General features: G+C 38.2%; 1 protein-coding gene across 2 annotated transcripts in view; it reads left to right on the plus strand.

Annotated features, from left to right (window-relative positions):
- Positions 1–19,643, plus strand: part of LOC122733853 (immunoglobulin lambda-1 light chain-like) — a 773,472-nt gene that overhangs the window by 310,414 nt on the left and 443,415 nt on the right. The gene's annotated exons all lie outside the window — the stretch shown is intronic.

Here is a 19,643-nt window from a genome sequence, read left to right on the forward strand (position 1 = left end):
ACTAAACTGCCAAGCATTCAAACTCTATTGCAGAGAGCATAACTCTGATGGGGTGGCCACATTGTATGAATGCCAAATGTACGCTTTATGGAGAACTCACACTAGGCAAGTGTTCATATGATAGTCAGAAGAAGTGATACAATCACCCTATGAAGAATTTTTGAATTGTTTGTATGACTTGGGAACCACTGGCACAGGACCTCCCAGTGTGGTGTGCCCTTCTCAGAGAAAGCAATCTACTCTATAAGCAAAGCAGAATTCAAGTAGCTCAAAAGAAATGTGAGATGTACAAATTTAGAGAATATGCCCCAAATGTTCCCATGAACTCTTTGTGATTGGTCTGATCAGCCACAGTCAGACCCACTATAACTTGATTCTAATATAATGATATCATTTGGATCTTCTCCTGGAATAAAGGACTGTGACAGCCATTTATATACTGCCAAGTATGGGCCAGGCACTGTGCTCAGTGCTTTGGACTAATATTATCTTTGGATCCTCCAAACAACCCTGAGAGCTGGGGACTATTATTTCCCCCATTTTATAGATGAGGAAACTGTGGCAGAGGTTGTATCTTACTCAGGGCCACACAGTAAGTACTGGAGGAGGCTGGATGTGAACTCATGTCCACCTGACCTCAGACCCCTTACTCTGTTCACTGCACCACAAGGTGACTCCAGACTATCTGATAATTTTTATAAACAAGAAAACAGGTTGAATCTCGTGGAGGTATGTGAGGCTGGGACTATAAGAGAATTAATTCTGAGGTCCTAGTTCCCTTGAGCTGTGGGTAAGGAACTCCTTGACCTGTGACTGGGGGTGGACCTGGAAATAGTAACTCCATTCGGGGCAGCTAGATGGTGCAGTGGATAAAGTACTGGCCCTGGATTCAGGAGGACCTGAGTTCAAATCTGGCCTCAGACACTTGACACTTACTAGCTGTGTGACCCTGGGCAAGTCACTTAACCCCAATTGCCTCACCAAAAAAAAATAGTAGTTCCATTCACAGCCTTCAAAGCTGGGGAGAAGCTAAGACAAGCTGTCAGGGGAGCAGCAGATCTCAAGGAATGAAAGGGGAGCACCTGGAGCAGAGGGAGAGAATGGTTGAGGAACTGGGGCTGGAGAAGGAGTGTGAGAGGGAAAGGATCAGAGAGGGGCAAGGGGCCACCCAGACAAAAGGTAGGGAGGGAGAAGGAGAGAAAGAAGTATGATGGGGAAGTCATTCCTGTCTCCTTCCTCACTAAGCACTTTTCTAGAATCCAGAGGAAGGGCACAGTGGGAACAGAAGCTAGTTGTGGATTTTATCTCACTTCCACATCAGTCAGTTTCACAGTGAGCATCAGCATCATTATCCCACACCTGAGAGTAATAATCAGCCTCCTCCACAGCCTGGAGCCCAGAGATGTTCCGTGTGCTTGTGTTCCCTGACTTGGCACCAGAGAAGTAGGCAAGGATCATTCTAAATCATCAGGACAGGGGACCTGCCAGGTGTCTGCTCAGACCACTGTAGGCACTTCCCGTTAATATTATCCCCAGCACAGGAAATTGTGGCCATCTACTTCTCCCCGGGGTCTTGAACACAGAAGGTGGCTGAGTCAGCACATTAGAGAGCCGCCGCCCCCCGCCCCCCCCCAACCTTCAAGGGTAGGAACGAAGACATTGGTCTGAAGCAGGGGGTCTTTCCTCCAAGGATATGCTGGCCCTTCAAACAGCTTCAGGATGAGCTTGGGGCAGGACCAGGCCTGGCCTGAGACATTGTGGGGTCTGATTCCCAGGGAGGGGACCTTGGGAGGTCTCCCTGTGTAGAGAGTGAGGAGTGGAAACAGCAGAGGAATCCAAGCCATAGTGAAGGTTCTTCCCAGAGCCCTGTGTCCTGAGGCTCTACAGATGGGCCTCCCAATCTTAGGCCCTACAAGGAAGAGAGGCTTCACATTAAAAATCCGTACCTGCTCTAGACATCAGTATAAGATGCCTCAAGTGTTGGCTGACCCTCTATGCTCCTAGGACCTGGAAGTAGGACTGGGTCATTATGGTCCCTGAGTCTTTGCCAACTTTGAGATTCTGGGATTCTGGGATCCTGGTATTCTAGGAGTCAGTTTATTCCTCCTCAGATTCTACTTCTTATGCTTTTGAACTATGCTGCTACAACTCAGGTCCTTCCTCATCCTGGACTTTCCCTATGCGCTGGGACCTTCTCACCATGGAATATGCATCCGCCATACCTCCCATTGGTGAGATGCCCCAGGATCTGCTCTGGGGACAGCCAGGCCTCATCCCCCTCAAGCTGTGCATCAGACTCTTCAAGTTTCCCTACCATGACCCCCTCAATGCATGCCACAGTTCTCTCTCTCTCTCTCTCTCTCTCTCTCTCTCTCTCACACACACACACACACACACACACACACACACGCACACACACACGGTTAGAGTTAGGTGTGTCTAACTTCTGTAATACACTCTTCTGAAATGTATCAGGTACCTCTTTTAAATTCACCCCAAAGTTTAGTTTAAGGTAGAATTCCAACTGAATCAGTTTGGGGCCAATACTCCCAACCGGCAACATTTTACTTTCTGTGGTTCTAATACACAGAAAATACCTGATGGGTGACTCAAAACTACAAAAGGACACTAGCCATGGGCGACTTTTCATGCGGATCTTCTATTCAACTTAGGGTATTAATAACACTTTCATAATTGTCAGAAATGATGATCAAATAATCTTTCATGACATTAAATCTTCACCAAACTTTTCTACACAGAAACCCCTCTATGGAACCAAGGGAGAGCCATGGAATTGGGCTTGCTAAGTAGCCAAAGCTACCTATAACCATATAAAAATGTTCTAAATCACTATTAATTGGAGAAATGCAAATTCTGAGGTACTTTCTCACTAGATTGGCTATTAGGATAGAAATGGAAAATGAGGGCAGCTAGATGGCTCAATAGATAGAGCACTGGCCCTGGATTCAGGAGGAGCTGAGTTCAAATCCAACCTCGGACAGTTGACATTTACTAGCTGTGTGACCCTGGGCAAGTCACTTAAGCCTCATTGCCTGACCCCCTGTCCCCCCCCAAAAAAAGAACTGCAAAAAAAAAAAGCCTGACTTTTAGGGGCAGCTAGGTGGCACAGTGGATAGAGCACCAGCCCTGGAGTCAGGAGTACCTGAGTTCATATCCAGCCTCAGACATTTGACACTTACTAGCTGTGTGACCCTGGGCAAGTCACTTAACCCCAATTGCCTCACCAAAAAGAAAAAAAAGAAATGGAAAATGAAAAATATTAGAAAGAATGTGGAAAAACTGAAACACTTTTCCAATACTTTTGGATTTGTGAACTGATTGAAACATTATGTAAAGCAATTTGGAACTATGCCCCAAAGCCTATAAAACCATGCATATCCTTTTACCTAGCAATACCACTACTCTCCAACATAGTATCCCAAAAGAGATCAAAAGAAAAAAGGGAACATATATAACCTTTATCAGATTGCTTGCTGTCTTGGGGAGGGAGGAGGGAGGAGGGAGGAGAAGAAGGGAGAAAATTTTGAAACTAGAAATTTCATAAAAACAAATGTTGAAAGGGGCAGCTAGGTGGCACCAGCCCTGGATTCAGTAGGACCTGAGTTTAAATCCAGGTTCAGACACTTGACACTTACTAGCTGTGTGAGCAAGTCACTTAACCCTCATTGCCCCACAAAAAAACAAACAAAAAACAAAAAGAAAAGAGGAGGCTGAAGAAGGGAGAAATTGACATCTGCTATTTTGAAATTGATCTTTTAAAAACAAATGTTGAAAACTATCTCTACATGTAACTAGAAAATAATAAAATACTTTTATGATAAAATCTTGGGAAAAACTGAACTTAGGGATTTCATAAATGGACTAATGGGAAAAGAATGAGAGGTTTAAGAGTCATAAATGTTGATGACATTGTTAAGGTACATTCATTCAATATTGTATATGATGTTTGTGGGGGGGAAAGAAATTTAAAAAAAAAGAAAAATGAAAAGGACCAATATGTAGAAAAATATTTGTAGCAGTTCTTTTCTAGTGGCAAAGAATTGGAAATTGAAGGGATAGCCATCAATTGGAGAATGGCTGAATAAGTTGTGGTATATGACTTTGATGGACTGTTATTGTGCTCTAAGAAGTAATGAGCAGTTTGCTCTGTGATAGGCTTGGAAAATATTACATGAACTCATGTAAAGTGAAATGAGCAGAGTGAGAAGAACATTTTATATAGTAACAGCAACATTGTATGATGATATCCTGTGAATAACTTACCTAATCTCAGCAATACAATGATTCAAGACAATTCTGAAGTACTTATGATGAAAGGTGCTATCCGTCTTCAGAGAAAGAACTGTTGGAGACTGAATGCAGATCAAAAATACTTTTTCAAAACTTTATTTTTTCTTGTTTTTTTTATTTTGTTCTGTTTTTTCAAAAAACATGACCAATATAGAAATATAGTTTGCATGACTATACGTGTATAACCTGCATCAAACTGCTTATGTTCTGAATAAGGGATTGGAAGGGAGGGAGAGAGAATTTGAAACTCAATTTATAAAATGAATGTTGGTAATTGTTTTTACCTTTAATTTGTGAAAAATAAAATGCTAAATTAAAAATATAAACAGTTTAACCTTATTAAATCTCTTCTGTTTTCACTCTCTGGTTTACATTTTTATACTTCTCTTAAATCTTACATTTCAAAATCACATTTTCTGCAGAGCCAAGAGGGCTGGAAGTTGCCTGAGCTCTCAAAAATTTCCCTGGGAAGCAACATTAATTTAAGCCTCTAAACAGATTCTGGAGCTATAGAACCTGCAAAAAGATGGAGTAAAACAATTTTCTGGCTTAAGATAACCTAGAAGGACTTCAAGAAAGGTCTGTCTTGGGGCAGCTAGGTGGCACAGTGGATAAAGCACCGGCCCTGGATTCAGAAGGATCTGAGTTCAAATCCGACCTCAGACACTTAACATGTACTAGCTGTGTGACCCTGGGCAAGTCACTTCACCCCCATTGCCTCTCAAAAAAATAAAAAGGTCCATCTCACTTGGGTAAAAGAGGAACACAGCTCAGTGAAGAGGGTGTCTGGGCAAGCCAGCTCTGAGATGCTCTTAGCCACAGCTTAGATCAGCAGCTGAGGAACCTCAGTCCTGGCTCAGCAGGCTAGTGGTATAGCAGGCCAGTTGTGAAGGCCCCAGCCCCAACACAGAAAACAACCTGCCAGCTTGGTTATATGTTAGACAACAGACCATCTAGATCAGGCCACTCCAGTGCACTGAACAAGTCTATCAGGAAGATAGTATGGCAGAAATTAGGCATAGACCAACATCTTATACCACATACCAAAATGAGGGCAAAATGGGTACATGATTTAGACATAAAGGGTGATACGACAGGCAAATTAGGAGAGAAAGGAATAGTTTACATATCAGATTTATGAAAAGGGGAAGAATTTATGACCAAACAAGACCTAGAGAACATTATGAAATGCAAAATGGATAATTTTGATTACATTAAATTAAAAAGGTTTTGTACAAAAAAAAAAAGGTTTTGTACAAACAGAAGCAATGCAGCCAAGATTAAATTAGATTAGAAGGAAAACAGAGCTGGAAAACAATTTTTACAGCCAGTGTTTCTGATAAAGACCTCATTTCTAAAATATTTAGAGAACTGAATGAAATTTATTAGAATACAAGTCATTCCCCAATTGAGAAATGGTCAAAGGATATGAATAGGAAGTTTTCAGATGAAGAAATTAAAGCTATATTTAGCCATATGAAAAATGTTCTAAATCACTATTAATTAGATAAATGCAAATTAAAACAACTCTGAGGTATCACCTCATACCTATAAGATAGGCTAATATGACAAAAAAAGGAAAATAATAAATGTTGGAGAAGCCGTGGAAAAAATGGAACACTAATGCATCATTGGTGGAGGTGTGAACTGATCCAGCCATTCTGCAGAGCAATTTGAAATTATGCCCAAAGGGCTACAAAGCTGTGCATACCCATTGACCCAGCAATATCACTTTTCGGTCTTTTTCCCAAAGAGATCATAAAAAAGGGAAAAGGACCCAAGGACCCATATGCACAAAAATATTTATAGCTGCTCTTTTTATGGTGGCAAGGAATTGGAAATTCAGGGGATGTCCATCAATTGGGGAATGGCTGAACAAGTTGTGGTATATGAATGTAATAGAATTCTATTGTGCTGTAAGAAACAATGAGCAGGGGGGCAGCTAGGTGACGCAGGGGATAAAGTACCGGCCCTGGATTCAGGAGTACCTGAGTTCAAATCCAGCCTCAGACACTTGACACTTACTAGCTGTGTGACCCTGGGCAAGTCACTTAACCCCCATAGCCCTGCAAAAACAAAAACAAAAACAAAAACAAAAACAAAAACAAAAACAAAAACAAAAACAAAAACAAAAACAAAACAAAACAAAACACAATGAGCAGGAGGAGTTCAGAGAAACCTGGAAGGACTTGCATGAACTGATGATGAGTGAGATGAGCAGAACCAGAAGAACATTGTATACAGTATCATCAACATTATGTGTTCATCAACTGTGATAGACTAGATTCTTCTCACCAATCCAACGGTACAAGAAAGTTCCAAAGGACTCATGATAGAAAAGGCTCTCCAAATCCAGAAGAAAAAAAAAAGGAACCGTGGAATATGGATGCTGATTGGACCATACTATTTCTTTTGGTTTTTGGTGCTGTTGGTTTTCTATTTTGAGGTTTTTCCTTTTTGCTCTGATTCTTCTCTCATAACATGACTAATGCTGAAATATGTTTAATGTTATAATGTATACATAACCTATATCAGATTACCTGCTGTCTAGGGGAGAGGGGGAGGGAGGGGAGGGAGGGGAGGGAGGAATAAAACTTTGAAATTGGAAATCTTATATAAACAAATGTTGAAAACTATTTCTATGTGTAACTGGAAAATAATAAAATACTTTTGTTTAAAAAAAAAAAGAATAAATGGGATTCAGGGGCAGCTAGGTGGCACAGTAGATAAAGCACCAGCCCTGGATTCAGGAAAACCTGAGTTCAAATAAGGCCTCAGACACTTAGCACTTACTAGCTGTGTGACCCTGGGCAAGTCATTTAACTCTCATTGCCCTGCAAAAAACAAACGAACAAACAAACAAACAAAAAGAATAAAGGGGATTCCAGAGGCAAAATTTTTTCTAGAGCACAGACATACTTCCAGTTCTGGGAATAACAGGTCTGAATACTGACCCACATTAATTTAGCATAGCCATATTTGTCAGTTTTGTTTATATCTTAACCTAAATTAGTATCTTGTGGAATTCTGTCTGGCTACATTGTCAAATGCTACTCACATGTATGTGCTAGATCCCCACAGGACAACTGACTGTTGCTGTTTTGAAGATGTTACTCAATATTGGTGGACACTGTTGCCGATGAACTAAGTAAAATGTAGAAACTCCAGCTCTTCAGAATGTTTGAAGTTCTCTGTCATCTATTGGAAAAAATAAGGCTGAGTGGTGTGAAGAGGCCAATGTGACGTCACTAAGTGGGTAGAAATAGTAAAATTGACAGGGCCTTCAGCTGCTTTAGGATCCAAGTCTCTCCAGTTCTGTAGAGGATGTGAAGAGGACATAGAGGCTTAGGGAAGTGAAGTGGCCTGTGTAAATTCACTAAACAGGTCCAAGACTAAATCTAACAAGATCTTCAGTGCCTTTAATGTCCAAACCCATTTAAATTTAAAAAAAAATCCAAAACCCTAATACAACTGGAGGGAAATCTGAGGAGCACAAGGGACTAGTGTAAGTTCATCTAAAGGGTTTTAGCATCAGAATACATGCCCTACTAGTGACTATTTGGAAAATATGAGGCTGGGGCGGGGGAGGGGGGTATGTGTGAAGAAGCTAATGTGACATCTTTTTTTGTTGTTGTTGTTTTGTTTTTTGTTTGTTTTTTTGCAGGCAATGGGGGTTAAGTGACTTGCCCAGGGTCACACAGCTAGTAAGTGTCAAGTGTCTGAGGCCGGATTTGAACTCAGGTACTCCTGAATTCAGGGCCGGTGCTTTAACCACTGCGCCATCTAGCTGCCCCTAATGTGGCATCTTTAACAGAGGCCAAGTAATAAAACTGAATGAGCTTTCAGAGCCTTTAGGATCCAAGTATTTCCTGTGCTTGTTTAGGGAAACTGAGCCTTAGGGATTTGAAGATACCTTATAAATTCAGTAAACAGGTCCAAGACTGAATGTTAGAAAGCCTTCAAAATTCTTAGAATTCAATCATTTAAAAATATAAATAATAATAAATTTTTTTTAAATATATCTAAACAGCTAATGATGTTGGAGGGGAAATAGATCTAGCATCCTCAAGGGACCCAGATGAACCTTTTCCTTTTTAATTTCCTTTTAATTTATTTTCCCACAATTATATGTAGAAACTATTTTTAACATTTATTTTTAGAATTTTGATTTTCAAATTCTGCAAAATATTTCCATATTAGTCATTTTGTGAAAGAAAATATAGACCCTCCTCAAAAAAAAAAAAAGAAAAAAGAAAAAGAAAGTAAAAAAAATATATGGTTCAGTTGGTATTCAGACACCATCAGTTCTTTGAATCAGGATGGATAGCATTTTTCATCATAAGTCTGTCAGAGATGTCCTGGATCATTAGATTGCTGAGAAGAGCTAAGTCATTCACAGCTGATCATCTTAAAATATTGCTGTTACTTTGTGTACAGTACATTTCCTCTTGCATCAGTTCATGCAAGTCTTTCCAGGTTTTTCTGTGTGAGTGAGATTTTCCTCAACCCTTAGATATGTGATTTGTCCCTTAGTGATCTAATCAGTATCATATACTACAAGTTGTGATTTAATAATCAGCATATAGTGTATAAACTGTGATTTAACTTAAGTATTTCTTATAGAGCAAATAAGGCAATGGTGCTTATAAAATGCTGTTAGATGAACATAAGATTGACTTTAACCTTGACAATATAGATATGAATTACTTATTCCAGACAATATCACACTTGTTTGACTCTGTGTTGAAGAAAGATATGTCTTTTTAGAAATACTAAAAAGTTAGACCGTCTTGCTGTCACAACAGCATGTCAAGTAAATTGACTGTTTATTTCTAGACTGCAAGTCCAGACATATATTATTTTGATTGACTTTATGTGTCTTGGTTGACTGTAAAATGGGAGGAGTTTGTCTAAAATTAGTAGGGTATATAAGCATTTAAGCCTCATAGGGGTATAAAAGTATTAGACCAGTACTGCTTGGGGTGTTTGGGTCCTAGACCTGAGATAGGCTTTATTGTGAGACAGGTACCCTCTTTCAATAAACCTATTTTCTACAGCTTGGAGACTTCACTGTTTCCTTTTCTTCATTAGACTTAGAAATTTTCACGACAATTTTGGTGAACCTGACGTGATCTTGCAGAAATTCTGTCGTTTGGGTTCCTCCTTTTCAACTCGGGACTCTGTCTGAGCTCAACCCTGGAGACATTTCCCCTCAGTCCCTTCTTGAAGGAGACAGGCCTGAACACAGGTGCTCCCTCAATTTCAGTTCTCACTCAATTGAACTGAACTGTCTTCCAAGCTGGATGAGTATTTTCAAGCTGCAGATTGAGATACTCATTTCCTTCCCTCTTTTCCTTTTTTCTGCCTTCTTATACTAAATAATTTAATTAATTGTGTCTAAAAATTTAAAAGCTAGCTGTAAATTATTCTTTGTGGTTCCTAGGTTTCGATTTTAAAAGAACTGCTTTTTTTGTGCTGCCTACTAGGTCTGTGGGAGGTCTCCTTTTTAAACTGAGCAATCATTGACTTTCTGTTAGAAGGAGAATTATTTATGATTTTAGCTTTTAAAAAGGAAAGGAGAAACAGAAATAAATTAGGACAATTAGAGATTTTAAATTGTTAAAAGGATAATAATTCATATTATTTTTAATTTATAGTTTGGATAACCATTAGAATTGAGGGAATAGTTGTGGATAGGCTGATGTCCCATCGACCAGCAACACCAGAGTCGGTATGCAACAGTAGGGCATAGAATCTGGACAGTCAGAGGAGCCTATTGTGGGAAGCTCATAAGGCATAGGATCTGTATAATCAGAGGAGCCCACTGTGGGAGACCCCTTGTAGGGAGGTATAGCATCTGGTTCTGTTTTGCCCAGTACAAGCCAGATCAGTCCTCCCCACTCTGTGTGACATGGGAACTAGGCTAAGTAGAATATCAATTCCTAAAGATTCTGTTAGAGGGGGCAGCTAGGTGGCAAAGTGGATAAAGCACCAGCCCTGGATTCAGGAGGACCTGAGTTCAAATCCAGCCTCAGACACTTGACGCTTACTAGCTGTGTGACCCTGGGTGAGTCACTTAATCCTCATTGCCCTGCAAAAATAAAGAAAAAAGAAAAAGAAGGAAAAAAGGTTCTCTGTTAAATAAATTTTTAGAGAAATTAGATAAAGGAGAACTAACTGTAGGCAAAGAAATAAACAGAGAAACTGCCATTAGATACTGTTTTTAATTGGTCTAAAAACCTTAGGAACCTCTGAAAATTGGAACTTTTGATCTTTATATTCTGGAAAAGTTAGAAAACTTCTTAGAAACACAGGAAAATTGGAAATAGAATATTTAGTTGGTTGAAAATGTGATCTACTATTATTTTTGAAGAAATTAGACAAAGAAAGGAATCTGTTACTCTTTTGTTTTGTAGGGCAATGAAGGTTAAGTGACTTGCCCAGGGTCACACAGCTAGTAAGTGTCAAGTGTCTTAGGCTGGATTTGAACTCAGGTCCTCCTGAATCCAGGGCCAATGTTTTATCCACTGCGCCACCTAGCTGCCCCAAATCAGTTACTCTTTATCCAGTAGTTAACGTACCATCAGGTCTTCCTTCTCATTTTAAACCTGAAGATTTGCTGCTGTGGTTACTGACTATGATGTGCTGTGGTCAGCTTTACTTCCATCAACTTTCAGTGCACAGGCAGCTCAATTTGTAATCTTAACAAAAGCCTGTCACTGTTGAGCTCATATGCTGATGTGCTACAAAGACAGCAGCCACTGAAAGTCTCATTTCACAAAATTCAGTGGCCAGACCTTAGTTACATAGACAAGGGAGTGGTAACCTGTATAAAATGGTATAATACTCAACAGATACCATGAGCTTGAGTAAGTGAAGAAAGCAGGCCTCCCTGGAAGTTCCTTCAGGAGATCATTATGGTGCACAGGCAATCACAGGTACAATAATTGGCAATAATTGGCTTCTTGTATTACAAAAAGTTGTTTGGAAGATTTAGTTTTCCATCAGTAAAAGGAAGGTGACATATGGTGGTCATCTTCTAACATATCTTCTATTTAAGTCATTGTAAATTGTTTTAAAAATTTTGACAAAGGTTAGACACCTTAAATACTGTTTGGTTCTTATTCATAAATTAACAAGTTAGGTGGAACTTTTTTCTGCTTCCAAAGCTGATGCAGCCTTTGCAGCCAAAACAATTATTAGAGAAATTGTCCTAAGATATGGCCTGCCTGCTCAAATTGATACAAATAAAGGTTCTCATTTTACTGATGTCTTTCTATAGTTTATACAAATTTGGGAATTGAACCACAATTTCATGCTCCTTACCATCCTCGATTTTCTGGACAGGTAGAGTGTCTGAATAAAGAAATTAAGCTTTGGATTGGAAAATTACATCAAGAAACTCATTTGGAATGGCCTGATGTATTTCCTCTAGTTCTGTTCCATCTTAGGAGTAGGCCCAGAGGAGATTGTCATATTTCTCCTCAAGAGATGTTATTTAGTCATAAACCTCTGAAAACAAGACCTGAGAGCAAGACCATTTGTGCCTGTATATTCCTCTATGTTGGGGGGAGATCTATCAATAGCTAAATATGAAGGAGAATTACAAAACAGGCTAAAGGGAATTGCAAGCTGTTAGAACATTATTTCAATCTGACCCTATTGATTTTTTCTTATATGATTTTTAATCTGGTGATTTTGTATACATGAACATTTTTGACATTCTAGTGGAATTCAACCTGCTTAGGAAGGACCCTTTCGAGTCTTTCTGACTACTCCTACATCATGGAAAAGTTCATGGATTCATTATTCACACATCAAATCTGCTCCTTTTACTTCTTGGAGTGGACCCCAATCTTTTTGAATTTGTTTCTGCTTTATGTGATCTGTACACAAGGTAATCTGCAAAGTTTTCCTAAACTTTTTAGCACAATTATATTATGGGTAGATTTCCTTCTGTTATTTATTTTGGGCTTACTTATATTCTAGTTTGAATTTATGAGACAAGTATTCAGAGGAATAGGATGGAATGTAACCTTACTTGAGAAGTTTATCTTTTTGTTCATTTGTTTTTCCCTGTGTCCATTAGATCTTGTATTTCACTTTATAAAAGTTATGGAAAATTTTCTTGTTATCCTCATGATGTCTCAAGACTATCATTCTTAAGTTTGAAAATTTGATGATTAAATGCACCACACTAATAGAGTTTCAAGTGTACCAGAACTTCCTCTTTTCTCTGTTAGCTGCTAATTTAACTCAAGGAGACACGCACTTGGAAAAGAAAAAAAACCACTATTCTAAAGTGTACCCAAACTTTTGAGAGAAATGTTTAATGTAAAACATCTCTGTGTTTCCTTGAAGGTATTATTTGGTCATAATCTTAGCAAATGTCAAGGATGTGTTAATTCAATTGGATTTACTTGTCCTTATGAAGCAATGCCCTGTTCCATTTATGTCTTAGTGGGTACAGTGTTAGGTTTTGTTGTTACATAATCTGCTCTTGTTTGATCATTCTAAAAGGAATTATGAGGATTTAGTCGTTAAAGTTGATACAGTATGGTTTGTGGAGGTTTCACTCCAAACACCACTGCTCTGAAAGGAGGGAAAAGATAATAGGTTAAGATAATAATTTATGATAATTTTTGATGGGATTTCAATTATTGGGAAAATTTGATTTTTTAAAAAATTCAATTTAATTTATTTTTTGAGATTTTAACTTTAAATCCTGAGACCTTCACTTTTAACTTATACAACATATTTTGGTTTCTAGACACAGCATGTTGACATTTTATTTATGGATTTTCCTATTAGTTTTGGTTCATTTAATTTTGGTGCTGCTTGGGAAATTTTTCATTGTTGTATTTTCTGGAGAAATATTGTCCCAATTCAGAAAAAAAAGCAATCAGGAAATTTTTACCATGGTATTCATTGATTTTGTAGAACTCATCACTTATAAACATTAGCTTATTGAACAGAAACAAGAAACTTATTGTGATTCTAGAAGCTTTCTAGATGTTACAACTCAAGATGAGTGATTCTAGAAATATATTGAAAGATTTCTATTATTGTTCTGATGAGAACATATATCAGCATGATACATGAAAGAAAGGTAATAGAATTACTTTCAAGTATTTTTATACTAAAGAGATCTTTCATACCTCACTTCTTTATTATAAAGATGATCAATGATCTGTAAATTCAGGAAAATTATCACATTTTGGGCCATTTGCACTATTTGTTGGTGCCGCATATAATCTTTCTGTGAAAACCTAAGCAAAAGTCTTCTCCAGTCAATTGATTTTAGAGTTATTCACTCTGAGTCTCTGTTTTCATTGATTAATTATTGATGGATGGAAATTGTACATTAATTAATATATTACTGATTATTATTATATAATTTGTTTATAATTGTAATTATATATTTATTTAATATTTAAACTTGTTCTATGTTACATTCTGAGTCAAAGAACCTATTTCACATTTTTTATTATCATTATTGTCCCCAATATAAATCCATATGAGACTTTGATTATTGGAAGTAATTAGGACATTTTGGGACTATTATTTTATTATTCTGAGTCTGACTCAGGTATGATCATCAAGGAATACTGTTAAACCAATGAGTCATGGTGCTAGCAACCCTAAGGGGTTCTACATTTATGAATTACAGGTTGTGGAACTCTCATGGGAAAAGTTGGAGAAATGACTCTTAGCAAGAGCTGAGGTAGGATTCTTCTGACTTGGTTTCCCCAAATATGACACATGGAGCAGAAATATCCCCACCTAGTTAACTTTGAACCTGACTCAATGCACTTGGCTATCTGCATAACTTTTGCCCGGAGTTGTCCTGGATGTTGGGAAAGAATACCTTCCCTACTATATAGTGTATTTCCCTAATCTATTGTTGTAACTTCCTATAATCATGTCAAATGTCATATAAAGAACACAATATTGGTTTTAGTCTTGACATCTGTTATTAGCTATGTTTTTTAAATTTCTAATAATGAGGATGATCAGGAGAATGAAGCAAAGAGTGGTGGAATCAGGATATGAATTTGTCTGTTAGTTAATGTCACATTTGTTTTTGTCCAATGTTAAAGGAAGATATGTCAACATAACTTTAACTTTTGATTGATTATGCCTTAAAAGAGATATCTATTTTTGTTAGAGGTTATTTATTTAGATATGGTTAATTGTTTAATTTGTTTCAATAAGTTAATTGATGAATACTATTGTGAAATTGATTAATTAGTATTATTAAATTCATTATATACCTGAAGTTAATATAACAACTTTTATATGATTTTGTTTTGTTTATATTGAAGCTTGTGCTGTCACCAATCAATCCTGTTGTAAACTATTCAGGTGATATTTGTGTTGTTTAAAATCTAAATTGTAGGTTCTAATCACACACACACACACACACACACACACACACACACACACACACACAGTCTTGCGAGGAAGCTGGCTAAAATCACTGATAAATTCAGCAAGAGTTTAGGTTTTTAAAGATTTGCTAAAATATATATTATAAGTTAGTGAAAAGAGAGAGATTGAGAACAGATTCCTTATAGCATGGAAATCCTAGCTCAGATCTAATTAGGTATATCCAGAGAGAAAGAAAGCAATTTCCTTTCCTAGCGGCCCACTTGAAATAATCTCTCACCACCAGGCTGGTGTCTGAATGACTAAGAGGCTCCCCCCACCCCCACCCCGGCCATTCTCCATCTGACACCATGCTCATTTCTCCTTACCAAAAAGAGATTTCTTCTATGAGCAAGGGTCCACTTCCTAGTTCCTCTCTCCCTCCCCAAAGGGGAGGTCCTTCAAGCTGGTTGGTAGAGAGTGGTCTCTTACTGACATCATATCAAACACAGACAAGAAACTGCTAATTATATGCTCAGTCATAAAAAGACTTTGATCCTTTTATAGAAAATTATATTCCCTTTGAAAAATATGTTGCTGATTTGAAAAAAGCTGGTACTTTCACTGGGAATGATGCAATTGTAGCCTTTCAAAACATAACCAACTGAATGTAATCATTCATCAGTTGAATAAACCCCTGTGGCAAATTTGTGGCACAGATAAAGCCAACACTAAAGAACTCCATATTTTCTACCATAATGATCATTATGACAGCATTAGAAGAATCAATGATAATTCAGAAAACCCTGCCACTTTGGCATGCTGAGAATTGGAGAACCAGTTTATAAAATGTGGTATACCCCAAATTCTAGCAATATAAGTTCTTACCTTAAACAAGCTTTTCCTTCTACAGGTAAAAAACTTCTCCACCAAGACTACATGGCTCTGCCTTCTACAAAGGGTTATTGAACCTTATTGCTTGGTTTGCAAGGCAATCAATGAACATATTGAGTCTTGCTGATGTTTTATTTCTTTTTGATAAAACTGTTTATCACTTCAAGTATCTTTTATTGTCATTATACTACATAGAGAATTCATGGACAAGATGATGTGGTATACTTAATGAAGATTCTGTAATAATGTTTAATATTATCAGCCATTTACATTCATTTATCATTTATATGTCATTGTGACTGTGTATACTCTGGATATGGTTTGAGATTATTGTATATATTACAAGTATATCCTGAGTTATGCAGCATAGCATGCATTTTTATCATCATATTGTCTTTGGTGAAACTAATATGAGATTTATGAATTATGGAAACTGACCATTTCAGAGACTATCTGCTCTTACCCTGAGCTTAACAGAGATGGTTCAACTCCACGATACAGGCCATGAAGGGGATATATGTGCAACAGGAGGAGAGACAGGTACAAGTAAAATGCCCTGATGGAGGCTGAGCGAACAGCCATTTAGCAAAACCTGGGGGTGGGATTCCCTTAGTCCAAATCCATTCAGGAAGTCCATCGTTTGCTGATGATAGTGGTTATGTAGAGCACAATTGCTGGACATAGTCCAGTTTCTTCCTCTCTCCCTCCAAAAATGGCCTGCTGTCACGGAAGCTCTAACACATGCACCTGGTTTAACTTGATTCAGCTTCTTCACTCCATCTAGTGGCATGATCAGAATCCATCCACCTAGGGCCTAGCACAATTACTGGATGTCTAAGGAACCACTAGATGTGGTATGGTAAACTTCCCATAACATTTTCAGGTGTCATCACAGACACAATACTAAATTTGGCCTTGATCCAGAGACATGGTGGTAAAAAGTATTATTGATACCATAACTGCCTCAACTCTGTATTGCATATGGGTATAAGTATCATCCACAGGGGGAATGTAATGTGGTGCATGTATCAAGTTTAAATTTTTCTATATGGGTTATATTTTGAAGAACTCTCACTGTTTAATTTGATCACTGACAATGTTATACTAAAGCTTGGTGGAAATCCAACAGTTCAACAGCTAAAGAAGTAAAGTATCCAGAGACAACCAGAATCCAAAGACTGACCAGAATCCAGACTCCCTGATGGCATCTTAATACTCAACAAAGACAAGATTTCAAGGATTCCAAATGGACATTTTGGGGGTTTTTTCCTTCTGTTATTATATAAAGCATCTGTAGTGCGTATCTTCTGCAGAGGCTTTCCCTCTGTAGACATTGTCAAAGTGCGAGTCCAAGAGGGACTGCCCCCTAGACAAAATTTTCCCTTTCTCCCTTTCCTACATTGTTATTAGCATATTGTTTATTAGCATAAGTTATGATATTCTGTTATTTTTTACTGCTTCATCAAGGAAACACCCTGTGATTCTTATGTTTTTTGTTTGTTTGTTTTTAGTGAGGCAATTGGGGTTAAGTGACTTGCCCAGGGTCACACAGCTAGTAAGTGTTAAGTGTCTGAGGCCGGATTTGAACTCAGGTACTCCTGACTCCAGGGCCGGTGCTCTATCCACTGCACCACCTAGCTGCCCCCAGACCCTGTGATTCTTAACAAAGAAAAGGGGGGAATGTAAGGAATTGATTGTGATTTGGGGTTTCTATGATTCCATCTTTGGCTAAAATTAGAAATCCCAGAGTGCTCCTGTATACACTGACCTCATGCTAGACACCTGCACACCTACATGGGCCTGACCAAATTATAATGAAGGAGGCCCCACCAAGACTAGAAGCCCAGTGAGAACAGGTCAGGTGATCTTTGGCACTCAGAAGCTGGGGGGCTGACATTTGTAAAGCCACTTGTTAGTTCTGTCACTCAGGGCTACCAGCCAATTAGCTTGGAGCTGTGTGTTTCGTCAGCCCTGTTTCCTGTGAGAGAGGGGGCTTCTGGGAGAGAGAAGGGAGAAGAGAGCAATCAGGCATGAGTGGGAGAGGGAGTGAGAAGCTGATCAGCTGGTCCTCTTTAGAAATGCTGATTTCCGGGTGGTGCTGAGTTGCAGTTTGTATTTTTTTTCCTTGCTCTATTCCCTTTTTCATTGTCCATAGTTTTATTAACCTCACTTGTGTTTTAAATTTGTTCCCATTAATAAACCCTGTTTTGTTTTTTAAAAGAAGCTGTTAATCTCCTTTCCTTACCCCAATATTATGGTGAGCCACCCAATTAACACCCCCCATATTAAGTTTGGCCCTTACATATTATTGATGATGTGGAGGAATTATAAAAATAATTGGCTAGTACTTTGCAAAATAGCACAGCATACTCATGTACAAGAGGGTTTTATGGATAGCCTCGTGGATCAGCAGTGGAGGCTTATTATAATATGTTTTAAAAATGGATCTTAAGTATCTTAGGAGCTTTTATTCTTGTTAAAATAATTGTGAATTGTTGTATCTCTCAATTCTCTAAATGTTAACTTGATTATAAGATATATGTTTTCTAAGTATATTTCCTTAGGTATGAACTTTTCTAAGAAACTACCCATATTCTAGATCCTATTTATCTTCCTGATATGACATCATTTGCAAGTATAAACCTACAACTTATCCTTCCTGACATCTGCAATGATAATTTGCTTTATGATCTGGACTCTAATCCTAGTAGACTTCATCTGATCTCTGATGTTTGGACTTTATCCTTTCTTTTAGTAATGATATTGGGGCAACTAGGTGGCACAGTGGATAGAGCACTGGCCCTGGTGTCAGGAGTACCTGAGTTCAAATTTGGCCTCAGACACTTAACACTTACTAGCTGTGTGACCCTAGGCAAGTCACTTAACCCCAATTGCCTCACCAACACCCCCCCCAAAAAACAAAAACAAAAAACAAAATAAAAAACAAACAAAAAAGTAATGACATTGAGCTGTTCAGCAAAGACCACCACCTGACACCTATTCTTGTGAATCATCTGAGTCCATTACATCCTGAACAGACAACATGAGAGATTCTGTTCCTGAAGCAAACAATGCTCAGTCTTCAAATGTCACTATTATTGCTCCTTTGGTACATTTATACTGTGTATGATTTGTGATAGGATAGCAAGTGGACTTGTTAAAAGAATACCATGCTGTATTAATGGTTATAACTTTTTTAGGAAGAATGTTGAAGCAACCTGTTCAGGAAGACCTATTACTGGCAATGTCTGTCCCAAGTCTTTTAAATGTCATGAGAGTCTAGAATTGATACATAGTTGTTATTGTAGAATTGAGAAATGTGTTCAAGTTGGCATGCAATTAGAGGCAGCTAGGTGGCACAGTGGATAGAGCACCGACCCTAGATTCAGGAGGAACTGAGTTCTAATCCAGCCTCAGACCCTTCACACTTACTAGCTATGTGACCCTGGGCAAGTCACTTAACCCCAATTGCCTCACTAAAAAAAATTAAATTAAAAAGTTGGCATACAATTAAAACTTTCTACCGTGAGGAAATAACAATTTGTGAACCTTTACGGCCCTCCATGTACAAAATGTCTCAGACCATCATATTTTGGAAATATTAAGGGTCTTTGTGGCACTGTTTGTCACTATTCTAATAAGTAATAGATATTAAGTTTGAGCTTTGCTGTATTTCTGATTTTTGTAACTGTATTTCAACTAAATCAATATACCTATACTAAGATAACTTGTACCCATTCACATTATCATGTATGTAATTTTGTGCCTCAAATGGGGACTGCCCCTCTCTGGAAATCGCACTGCCCATACAGGACTTCCCTCTATGTTTTCAACTTCTTTTTGATTGTTAATGATCCACGAGACAAATTTAGTATTTGTCTTTGGATCAAAGGAGGGGGCGGAGGAAAGGCAGTGAGCTCCCAAACTAATGACATGATCGCTCCAAAAAACAGCCAAATAAGGTCATAGGAAAATGCCCGGAGCAGCAAAACTCACAGAAGAATGTGCTGAAATCATCTTCTAACCAAGAACGCCTTGGAAGGTCAGAAGGAGGGAGCCGCTGTGCTGAT

This window comes from Dromiciops gliroides, chromosome 1 (assembly GCF_019393635.1).
Source record: "Dromiciops gliroides isolate mDroGli1 chromosome 1, mDroGli1.pri, whole genome shotgun sequence".
Taxonomy (NCBI): Eukaryota; Metazoa; Chordata; class Mammalia; order Microbiotheria; family Microbiotheriidae; genus Dromiciops; species Dromiciops gliroides.